The following is a 12,150-nucleotide window of genomic DNA, read 5'->3' on the forward strand; positions in this document are numbered from 1 at the left end:
GCACGCGTCTCGCCGCCACGCGGAAGGTCTTATCAGGTCCAACAACAAGCGAGTGGAAGACGGATGCGCGGGTGCGTCTATTGCGATGACACGAATCACACATCCGCTAATTGCACCAAAGTTGTCGTGGTCGGAGACCGCAAACGAATTTTAAGCCAAAAACAGTTGTGTTTTAATTGTACAAGTGACAAACACAGAGCAGACAGCTGTAGAAGCCGCGGGTGTCATAACTGTCAACGCCGACATCACACGTCAATATGTGATCACCCACCAAGCGGTCACACAACGAGGGGAAGATTTATGACGGCACAAAACAAAGGACCAAAGAGAGTCGTGTATCCCGTTGTTGTCGTAGAAGTAAATGGAATCAAGTGCCGCGCACTCCTAGACACTGGGGCAGGCAGCTCATACGCGTCGTCAGCTATCCTTGAACACCTGGGAAACAAACCGCTACGAAAAGAATTCAAGCGCATAGAGATGATGCTTGGGTCAACAAACAAGGTCATCGGAGTTCATAGCGTGACGATTGGCAGTCTTGATGGAAAATTCCGATTGGAAACGGAAGTCACCAGAGTGGACCGTTGTACATTGCTATCACTTGACAACCAAGGATATGTTGAGATACTGAAGAAATATCCCTACTTAGATGGGGTATACATGGACGACAGAGACGAGAAGCCTGAGCTACCAGTCCACATTATCTTGGGTGCGAGCGAGTACGCGAAAATAAAGACAGAAACCATACCAAAGATGGGGCGTCCCGGCGAACCTGTTGCAGAGCTAACAAAGTTCGGATGGACAATTATGTCACCAGGTAAAGAAGTTGACCTCTCTAATATGTTCTTGACACAGACGACAGCGGCAGATTACGAACAACTATGCAATTTAGATGTTCTAGGATTGCGTGACACACCAGGCGGAGATCAAGCAGATGTTTATGAAGAATTCAAGGAACAATTAACACGAGGGCCAGAGGGGTGATACGAGACGGGGCTACCCTGGAGAGGAAACCACCCTCCACTGCCCAACCACAGAGCGGGAAGTTTGAAGCGATTGCAAAGTACCATTCGGAAACTGGAGAAGAACGGAATACTCCAGAAGTATGACGCCATAATTAAAGACCAGCTTAACGAGGGAATAGTGGAGCGAGTGTCAGGCCCACCAGTGGGAAAGGAGTTCTATATTCCACATAAAGCAGTGGTGAGAGAGGCTGCAGAGAGTACCAAACTTCGAATCGTGTACGACGCCTCAGCCCGAGCTTCAGAGAAGGCTCCTTCTCTCAACGAGTGCCTTCATGCGGGACCTCCGTTGCAGAACAAGCTTTGGGCTGTTCTTGTCCGTGCACGTTTCCACCCAGTCGCGTTAACAGGTGATATCAAGCAAGCGTTCTTACAAGTACGAATACGGGAAGAAGATAGGGATGCCATGAGATCCCACTGGATCACGGACTTACAATCCAGGCGAGTGGAAATGCTGAGATTCACGAGAGCTCTGTTTGGTTTGGCGCCATCCCCGTTTCTTCTTGGGGGAGTTATCAAACAACACCTGGAAGCCTGTCGTACCGAGAATCCGGACCTGGTGAGGGAAATAGAGAAGAGTCTATACGTCGATGACCTTATCAGCGGCCGACCCACCGTAAAAGCTGCCCGTGAAGTTAAAGCAGGCGTTACCCATGTCTTTAACCAAGCTTCATTCAAGCTGCACAAGTGGCATTCAAATGTTCCGGCAGTGGAGTCCCCTGCTGAGTCTCTTAGCGAAGATACTACATTCGCGAAAGAACAGTTGGGTGTACCTCAAGAAGGAGGGGGATCTATTCTCGGGCTTCCATGGAACAAGCGACAAGATACCATTGAAATAAATTTCCCAACTGACCGCACCCAAGTGACAAAGAGAGGGATACTAGCGAAGATAGCAAGAGTGTATGAACCATTAGGGCTCGCATCGCCTATGACATTGAGTGCAAAACTACTCTACCGAGACGCATGTGATTTGAAAGTCGGATGGGATGCTCAACTTCCTGGTCAACTGGGAACCAAGTGGTCAAGATGGGAAGCACAGCTACCGGTGAGCATTTCCGTACCCAGAGCCATACCTCAACACTTTGAAGAGATCAGCGACATTGAGCTACATTGTTTCGGCGACGCAAGCGGACAAGGCGTTTCTGCGGCAGTGTACGGTGTCATATCTCAACCATCCGGTGATAGTGTTGGGCTGATAGCAGCCAAAGCTAGACCGGCGAAGCAAGACCTCACCATCGCCCGCCTCGAGTTGGTCTCAGGTCACATGGCGACCAATCTCATTGTGAACGTTAAGGAAGCATTAGAGGATTTCCCAGTTGGAAATATGTTCTGCTGGTTGGAAAGCAGCGTTGCATTACATTGGATCAAGGGAGCAGGGAGTTACAAGCAGTTCGTAAGCAATCGAGTGCAGAAAATCCTGCAACACCCAGAAGTAAACTGGCGTCATGTGGGTACAAAAGACAACCCAGCTGACCTTGGCAGTCGGAGCGGAAGCGTGGAAAATGAAGAGCTATGGTGGAGAGGGCCTGAGTGGCTACTAGACCGAGTGCGATGGCCAGCCGATATTAAGACAACGGCCACACCAGACAGTCAGGCGGAAGCAAAAGTGATACGGGAAGTATTCGCTGTAGCACAAGCTAAGACAGACATCCTAGACGCCTTGCTGATCAAGTTCAACTTATGAAAAACCCTAAGGGTTTGTGCGTGGGTGAAACCTTTCACGCATAACCTACGGAGCAAAAAGACGAGAAGATCTAAGGGACCACTCACGACAGAGGAGATCGAGATGCAGCGACACCTGTGGCTAAAGCGAGCACAGGTGAATTTGAAGAGAGACGAGCGGTTCGAAGATCATTGTGTACAGCTGAACCTGCAAGAAAACGCAGAGGGGTTACTGGAATGCCGAGGGCAGATTCAGGGAGACTGTCCCATTTACTTGCCTGAGTCTCATCCGTTCGCGGAGAAGATGGTTGCAGACGCACATATCAGGACACTCCAGTGACACTTTGCCATTGTGAGTGAGCCTCACAATGGCAAAGATTCGTGAAAGGTAGTGGGTTCCCAGGTTGCGACGCCTTGCAAAAAGAGTCGTTAAAGCCTGCAACGGCTGCAAGCGGTTCCGCGCCACAGCGTTCGCGGCTCCGCCACCAGGACAGCTACCAAGGGATCCTACCGAAGGAGAAAATGCGTTCCAAATAGTCGGAGTGGATTTCGCCGGACCACTGAAGTATAGAAAGGGGAGGAATCATGAAGGCAAAGCTTACATAACGCTTTACGCCTGTATCCTGACCAGAGGTATTTACCTTGAGCTACTACCCAGCCTAGAAACGGGAGAATTCCTTCGATGCCTGAAACGGTTTATCGCCCGACGTGGCCGACCAGAGAAGAGTTACTCAGACAACGGGAGTACCTTCGTGGCGGCAGCTAAGTGGCTGAAACAAGTGATGACTGACGAACGTCTCAATGAATTCCTCTCCCGTCGGGAAATCAAGTAGCAATTCAACCTGAGCAGAGCACCCTGGTGGGGAGGGCAGTTCGAGAGAATGGTTGGATTGGTGAAGAGAAGTCTAAAGAAGACCATTGGAAACGGGTTCCTAACGTGGACCGAGTTAGAGGAGGTTATACTAGACGTAGAGGTTGCAGTCAACAACCGACCTTTAAGTTACGTGGAGGACGATGTGCAGCTGCCGATCTTGACCCCCCACTCCCTGTTGTTTGGTCAACCAAATGCACTACTCGAGTTGGAACCACACCGCATAGAAGACGGTGAATTACGCAAGCGAGCAAAGTATCTGAGACAATGCAAGGAGGCCGTATGGAAACGATGGACGGGGGAGTACGTAAAGAGGCTGCGCGAACGCCATCGTCTAAAGAATCTTGGAAAACCACACAATCCTAGTGTGGGCGAAGTCGTGCTGATCAAGTCGGACGACAAGAATCGCGGGAAATGGATGGTCGGGATGGTCACGGAACTAATCAAAGGGCGTGATAGTGTTGTCCGGGGAGCAAAGTTGCGCACAGGTACTTCACATCTAGAGCGAGCAGTACAGCAGCTGTATCCGTTAGAACTGTCATGTGATCGACCGGGAGACGGTGACAGACCTCCAACGACCGAGTTGCGCATTGAAGCGCCAGCGTTCAGGCCTTCCCTTGATGCAGCCGTCGCAGCAAGATTACGTATGGAGGATCTTGCTCACGATGAGGAAGGGGATTGAACTGTGAACCAAACCGAAACAGATTGGATGACAACAGCGGATTGGATGCTTCAACATTCTACTTATGAACTGAACATCTGCCACTATGGCTACTGATTGATCAATGATTAGTGTGATTAGGAAATCGATTGAGAATTCTAGATGATAGATTCGTTCATAAGATTTAATGGATAAGGTTCATTTCTCGACAGACATTTGCTCTCCGAGACATATGGGGGGAGGGTGTCGGAAAAGTGACGTCAGCCTTGTAACCTTGCAACGCGAAACCAAGGGTGGTCTTTACGATATTGTGGGTTTGTAAAAGAATAGGCTAAGATCGACGCGACAGGAAGCGTGTGACGACTAGAATAAAGAAAGGAAAAAAACTACGCGAGTGACTAGTGTTGCTATACTGGGATTTCCAACAACTCTGAGAAATTGGAAAAGTTTGTTTTCGAACATCAAAATCTAAATCTTACAATTAAACTTTATTTATTATATAGCTACTGATGAAATACCAAGATTTTTCCTTTACTAAAAACTCATATCTTCATTACGCGCAGTGAAGATACTATTTTTATCTATCACGTGTGAGGATATTGGTGTCGCCATAGTTACTAACATGATAAGCCAATTACAAGACTTATTACAGATTTTTTCTCTTTTTCATTAGAATGTTGAACTTTTGGAACAGAAAATATAAGTATTATTGTCTTTATTTCTCCTTTACAACTTATTATCCGAGTTTCATAGCATTTTTGTGAGAACCATTTTCGATAGGTGACTACTCAAATTGCACTATTTTGCTATTTTGATAATAAATAAAAAAAAGTTGTTTTATGTGGAAATTTCATCGGTATCTATAAAATAAACAAAACATTACATAGCCACTTGGGGATACAACTTTTATCTTCTCGCACTGAAAGTATCTCTTACCAATGAGCGAAGCAAACTCGTGAGAGACACAGCACTCGAAGTTAAATTAGTATCCCCAAGCGGCCATGTAATAACCTCTAAATGATGCTTTATGGCCGAGGAATATTCTTTTTTTTTTTCGCTAGGTATCTACTTGGGATCGTTGAGATCGTAGTGTCTTTTTTTCTTTTTTTTTTTTTTTTAATTTCGGGAAAGTGAAATTAAATACTCTGTGACTTTCAATTACTTCTTTCTTTAAGCGTATTATTATTGAAGTGTAACGTTATTTCCTATTCGAGGCTGGGTTTCTCTTTGTTATCAACAGAAATGAAACGTAGAATAAAGTGAAGCAACGATCTTTGCAAGTTAGCTGCAACTGAACTTTCAACACCCTAACATCAGTGTACGTATTCTCCATACCGTTTTCCATATACTTCCTTAAGTGCTTACAAGAATAATTTGGTTCAACAATCAAGAGCTCATCATCATCATCATCATTTATTTATAATTGTTGTTACTACATAAAAACATACATTCAAAGTCGGACTGGCCCGCATCTAGCTATGCTAATCTAGGCGGGCCAGTCCGTCAATAGCTACAGTCTATCGTTAGCTTATTACTATCAATGTTAGTAAAATAAAAAGAAAAATAAGAGAAGAATGTAATTTATTAGATAATATTTTGCTTGTTTGTTTGTTTCTCTCTCTTCCCTTCCCCCTACTTCTACTACTACTTGACATTTTAATTTAGCTTAGAGATGATTTTGCGAACCTCAATGAAAGAGTCTTCATCTTCGAGTACACTTAGTAGTTAGAGCTTCATCAGGTTGTGATCATTTCCTTTATACTCGTCACCTTAATGTTTGATTCAAGAGTATGATTGTATAAGGAGAAGTTAAATGTTAATCACTTCAAAGGGTTAAAAGGAATTAAAAAAAAAAAAAAGAAAAAGTGCACATGGCTCATTTTAGACTAGGTTTACTCTAGAGGAGAGTTTTCCGGATTCGTAAATGTTTCCGGATTCATCAATTTTGGAGTATTCGGATTCGTAGGCGTTTACGCTGAAAGGATATTCGGATTCCTGACCGTTTCTACACAACGACAACTTCGGGAACCTTCGAAATGAAATGGTTACCAAGCCCAGTGTTGTTTCGTCTTTCGATCGACAAAGTGAAAATGCCTCCCCCAAAAAAGGCTAGAGTAGATCCAGATGCCACTGAGGCAAATTTGAGTTGGACAGATGCCAAGTCATCTACTTCGTCGGCGATTAAGTGTTGCTGACGTTAAACTTCCTTGCAATAATAATTTGCGTTTCCTCAGAAATACTGCGGTACACATGATAAATTTATCGCCTGAACCTGCAAAAAGATTAGGCAACCAGAGACCGCCAGCAATGTTAGCACCAGATCCTCCATTTTGGTTTCACCCCAGACTCAAAAGACTGCAGGCGAAATAATATCCGGATTCGAGAAAAAAAAGCGCTTACACGACAAAACTTACTAGATTCAAAAGTTATCGGATTCAAAGTTCCCACTTTAAATTCCGGATTCAAAATCTCCGGAGACTCGATCAAACCGGGGAGTTTTTATTTCGGATTCGTCCGCTTTCGCGTAAACGGAAAAATCAATCCGGTACTAAAACGTTTAGGATTCATCACGAATCCGGACCAATTTCCTCTAATGTAAACCTAGTCTTAACAGGATTGAGAAGGGGTCTATGTATGTGATGTGACTCCGTGCTACGGAAAACTGTTCCAGGAAAATTATTGGTGCTTTACTTTGATTATAAATTTATTACCTAAACAGCTCTGATGCAGCTCATTGACTCTGATTGTTGTGAAAAATTTTTAAGAAGAGTAAAACTTCCTAAAGGAGACATTTTCAGGACCCAGGCAAATAGAGATTGGTTGGTGTTTGTCTGACTCTAAAAAAATGACCTTGGAATACGCTGGACGCATTATTCCAAGCACTTAGCTAATGTGTCCCAAACCAAACTTATTTTTTATTAAGCACTCCACTCTCACAAGTACATCAGGTCGATTTACCATATTTATTCAGCTATAAGCCGAGCGATTTTTACATAAATTAAAGCGAGAGTTAGGCGAACTTTTAGCCAAAGAGGGGGTTCAGCTTATAATCAAGAGCTTTCAAAAATAAAAACTTCAGCGTATTTAAACAACACCAAATGGGCATGTTTTCATTTAGAAGCCGAACTTAGTGGAGAGTGCGACTGGTCAGAAGACCGAACCGCTTTGGCGTCTCATCCATGTTAAAATCCTCGACAAGGAGTAGTAAAGTGCTCACTCAATCGTCAGTGACATGTTGACTGGTTAAGGTGTCCGGAAATTAAAAGCGGGCTTTCGGACCCAGAATATGTTTCCTTTTCCCCTGAATAAAAGTGACAAAAATTTTGTGAATGAAGGTATCCCCTGATCTAGTACCCAGGTTATACCGTGTAACTGTAACTGAACTGTGCAACCGCTTGGCCGTGGAAGGTCTGGGTAAGAGATTAGGTTCCAGTAACAAACTCCTCCGATACAAGTGTCCTTTCGGGAGAGTTACAAGTGTAAACGTTATGTAAACATTTCTCCGAGACCAAACTTGTGTCCCTTGCATGTAGTGCTTTCCACGGCGAAATGATAAATGGGAATGCAAACGTTTTTGAAGGATGAAACCAGCTCTCTCGCACCCTTTTAATGTCTGTATATTTTGCATTCACCCATCCACTGACCTAAACATGAATTGAAAACTTTTCCATGACCGAACATGTGCACCCCAACACTCTCCCCTCTTGGATGGGCGTCCCAAAGAAGAAGCCCAAACGTATTGCTGTTTGAACATTTTGAGCTCTTTCGTGAATAAACTTTATTCAGTATCGGCACTAGAATTTATTAAAAAAAATTAAATTGCACTTTGTCTTAACGGCTAAGAATGCATTTTCTCACGGTAGCCTTCACGATCAAGGACTGGAAGAAGGATTAATTCAAAATCAAGGCAACATTTGTGGGTAAGTTTGTCGTTCTTGTTACATGGTTAAAAAAATATCTCATTTACTATTTGATTAAGTATGCGTTTTTTTCTTTGTTTTTCTCAAAGCTGTTAATACCAATTGTTATAACACTACCTTACATGGTCTTTAAAATCTCTCTCTTACTTTTAATCTCAAAATATTGCCTGGCTTCATAGTGAAATAACATTAAATAACAATGCATGACAAGGCCTTCTGATTGAGTTACACGCTTCGTCCCCCCCTCCTCCTCCCGAGCCAAATAAACTCGGAACAACGTCAGTGTGAGATGCCATTGGAAATAGTATTATCGTCTTCTTGAATACTGTATTGAATCGCATCAGGTCCTTTCAAAAACTGCCAAAACCTGAATAAAAACAAATTAAAAATTGAAGGGTACTCTTTTCCCTACTTATTCTCTGTTAAATATCGTCGTTCATTTACAAATCGCGCATGTTGAAGTCAGCGTATCCTTTAGGTAATGAGGGGAATTGGGAGGGGGGGGGGGGGGGAGAGATGGAGGAGGAACAAACCAGTGAAATTTCAGCGCATATGCCAACGCTGTGATGGCTCGGTGCAACGATCGGCGTATGTTCTCAGGTTGTCATAACCAGGTTACCTTTCAGAAGAACTAACCCCACTCGCCAATAAGTCGAGGTGTCTTACATGGGTATAACCTCTTTTCTTTAATACTCAAAACAAACGAAATAGCACATGAACAGGAGCAGTAAAGGTAAAGGTACAGGTAATTGTAAAGGTACCACAATTTACGCCGTGCTGCTGGCCAGTAGAACTTACAGGCTCAAATTCTTAGAGAAGTAATCTCAGTGATTTAAGGCCTGTATTAATAGCTTATGAACAAAAAAAGGGACTATCGTTTTTTACCAGAAATATATTCCAGTAGATCTTTAAAAAAATAGTAACTTTCTAGTTAATGGAATATCAAACACCATTTCGTACCTTGATGAAATCCAAGAAGGTGAGCCCAAGTGCAAAATAAACCTAAAATAATAGATCACAAAGCCTTTATTATTATCAATATTTTTTGAGGTCCTGTCCATTCGCATTCTTATTAAACTTTCCTTTCTCCTAACGTAAAAGGAAAAAAATAATTCTGGTGTTGTACATTTGAATTCTTTCCCCTCATCCACATGAAATTGAAAACTGGGATTCGTCATATATGACGTTCCCACTACACTACGTCATCCGTTCAAACTGAGAGATGGACGGTGGGAGAGATCTCTTTTTCAGGGGGCGTGGTTGAGTAGGTATACCATTAAATCTTCCCAACGGAGACTGGTATTTATTAGATGGCCCATAAAATATTGGCTATTGTTTTTACCGGATAAGTGTGGTTAAAAGGCCAAACTGCAGACGATGGGCGACTCAAATTGATGAAGTCTTCTTCGCAGCCGTTATTTGGTCTCGTCACGCAATATGACACTCTCCCCCACCATCGGCCAGATTTATGGTACCCGATAAAATACGAGCTGTGATTGGATAAGTAGTCTTGGCGCGACTGGCTCAAAAAATATGAGCCGCGCTCTGATTGGCTACACTTAAAGAAAGGAATGTTCCAATTGAAGCATATGCCGGTGGGGTAGAGTGCGCGTCACGTGAAAAGAACAGAGAACAGTGGTGAAGGAGACTAAAATCGATGATGAGGATAAATAAGAAATAAACTAGAGAAGCCAAAAAGAAATTGTCCAAACGGTATCGAATAATAAAAGTTGCTAAATGTCCTAGCTATTCCAGGCTCTCAGTTTGTTTGTTTGTGGCGAACGAGAGAAAAAGTGACGCATTTTCGCTCGCTTTTTTTAAATTGCCTCTACTAACCAAGAACCTGCCAAACTTAATCTAAAAAAAGGATTGGCCGTCATTGCTCTCATTTTAAACTTTGGTACAAGTCAGTCAGCATTGACCCTACTCTTTAAAAATTTAAAATACCATTATTTTGTCTGAAATAACACTTGGACGTTGGAGGGTAATCATACAAAGGCCGAACTAGCTTCCACATATTTTCCATTTAATTATTTAAGAAAACTTAGAGTTTCATCACCCTCCGGGTGATAAAGCTTGTCTTGGTGGATAATGTACTGAGAACAATTTTTGCGCCCCACTTGACACTTACGCGTAAATCTTCTACAGCATTCATTACAGAATTGCGGAAATGCCTCAAAGCTGCGCTCTATATTAAGCCCTACGGGATCTGTTTCGCGGCGGAAATTGTGCAGCATCAACGGTACTAACCAGAGTATAGAAATAATACAAAGAGACAGCTTAGCTTACCTTCCATTCTTAAACGTTCCCATGATGGCTTTATCTCCCGTGAAATGCAACACAGGAATCAAAGCGAAAGGGAGCTGGCAAAGATAATAAAAGTATTAACAAAATTCTCGAGCGTCATTTAGTACTGAGTTGGAAACATTTTTTACTTCGATCTGTGCTTTTATTGTTACATTTACAGCTGCCAATTCTACGAGTTACTCATCAGAAAACCAAATGTTAAACTCTTGCTTTTTTTTTCTCGAAACCAAACAAAAGTCGCTACCGGAACTACGTCACAGTTCAACCCTTTCACTCTCAATATCTCATAAGAAATTCTCCTTACTGTCTGCCATACACTTCTTATGATATTAGTTTGGAGAATTTGATATTGGATCAACAAATAAACCCCCTATTGATATTTTTCTTTATTCTCATCACTTGCCTACTTCGTATTGAATTGATATTATAAGGAGAAATGCTGTCTTGGTCACTGGCGGAAGTTAAACAAGGTTTTTTCGGACAAAGGTTTTTTTCCCTTGTAATACATATATCTTATTGGACATTTTGTTGCGTACTATCGCTGAGTATTTTTACGAGTTGTGACGAGCCCGTAGGGCGAGTCAAAATACAAATAATGAGTAAGAATACTCAGCGATACCATAGTTAGCAGAAGGGACTGGTTATGAAACCCGGTAAACATCAAAGGGTTAAACAACAGCGCGGTCGGTGATGTTGAACAGACCCGTCACATGACTCTGACCGTGCACAAGTTCATTCAAGATGACGGACGGTGTAGACGAACTGGGCTAAACTTCAGAATACCCGGCCACTCATTTACATGTCATTGAATAAGAATAGCATCTATTGTGTTATGCCTCATTCTTCAAAGCCTCCCGACACATGTAAATGATGTGGACGGGTATTCTGAAGTTCGAAATTCAACAAACGCTGGTGTAAAAAACCATGCTTTTATATTGCCGTTTCTATGAAGGGAATCTTCTTTAGGGCTCCTGCCAAAACAATAAATACTTATAAAAAGCTTCTTAAGAGCTCAAATCTCCGGAATGTAGTGATTTCTCGAAATTATTTTAAGTGGTAAACCTTGTAATTGATGGAGCTTCGCGGCTTCACGATACTCTCTTGATCGAAAAAAGTGGCCACCGAATTTTTATTTTTAAACTCTTAAGTAGTTTATTTATTTTACAATGGAAATTTTTGTAATATCTTTGTAGGCTCAGCGTCAAGAAATTATTTGTCATGACTGCGGAAAGAAATACAAAACAGGAGGAGGTTGTGACAGACACAATGCTACAAAACACAACAATCAACAGGAAGGATTGGAGCAGGTGCAACAGTTAAGCCTGAGTGTTCTTGAAGAAATAATTGACCGTACTGTCTGCAGTGTTAAGGAAAGGAAAGTTTTTGCAGAAAATTTAAGGAAGGAGCTCAGCAATTACTCATACCAACAGCTACAAGAAGACAGCAAAGAATTCTCTGCTATAAAAGCAATCTATGAAGGATATACAAGAAATGGAGCTGCAGAAAAGTTTTATGGCAAATATTATGCAACAGCTGCCATAAAGTCAACCCAATTCATCAGTGGACTTTCCAGGAATGCAGCAACACTACTTGCAACCAAAGTTGCTGACTGTTTGCTGACATACTCTAAGCAACAAAAACACTCTACTGAAAGCAGTCATAATATAAAAACTGTGTTCAGATAAGGAGAAAGCTGGGATGCAATATCTT

General features: G+C 42.4%; 2 pseudogenes; both read left to right on the plus strand.

Moving 5' to 3' along the window:
• Positions 1 to 5: 5 nt before the first annotated feature.
• Positions 6 to 4,600, plus strand: LOC148719115 (uncharacterized; annotated as a pseudogene).
• A 6,571-nt stretch (positions 4,601 to 11,171) lies between these two features.
• The window catches only part of LOC148719116 (uncharacterized), a 1,749-nt pseudogene continuing 770 nt past the window's right edge, over positions 11,172 to 12,150 (plus strand).

Source organism: Stylophora pistillata, chromosome 12 (genome assembly GCF_964205215.1).
Source record: "Stylophora pistillata chromosome 12, jaStyPist1.2, whole genome shotgun sequence".
Taxonomy (NCBI): Eukaryota; Metazoa; Cnidaria; class Anthozoa; order Scleractinia; family Pocilloporidae; genus Stylophora; species Stylophora pistillata.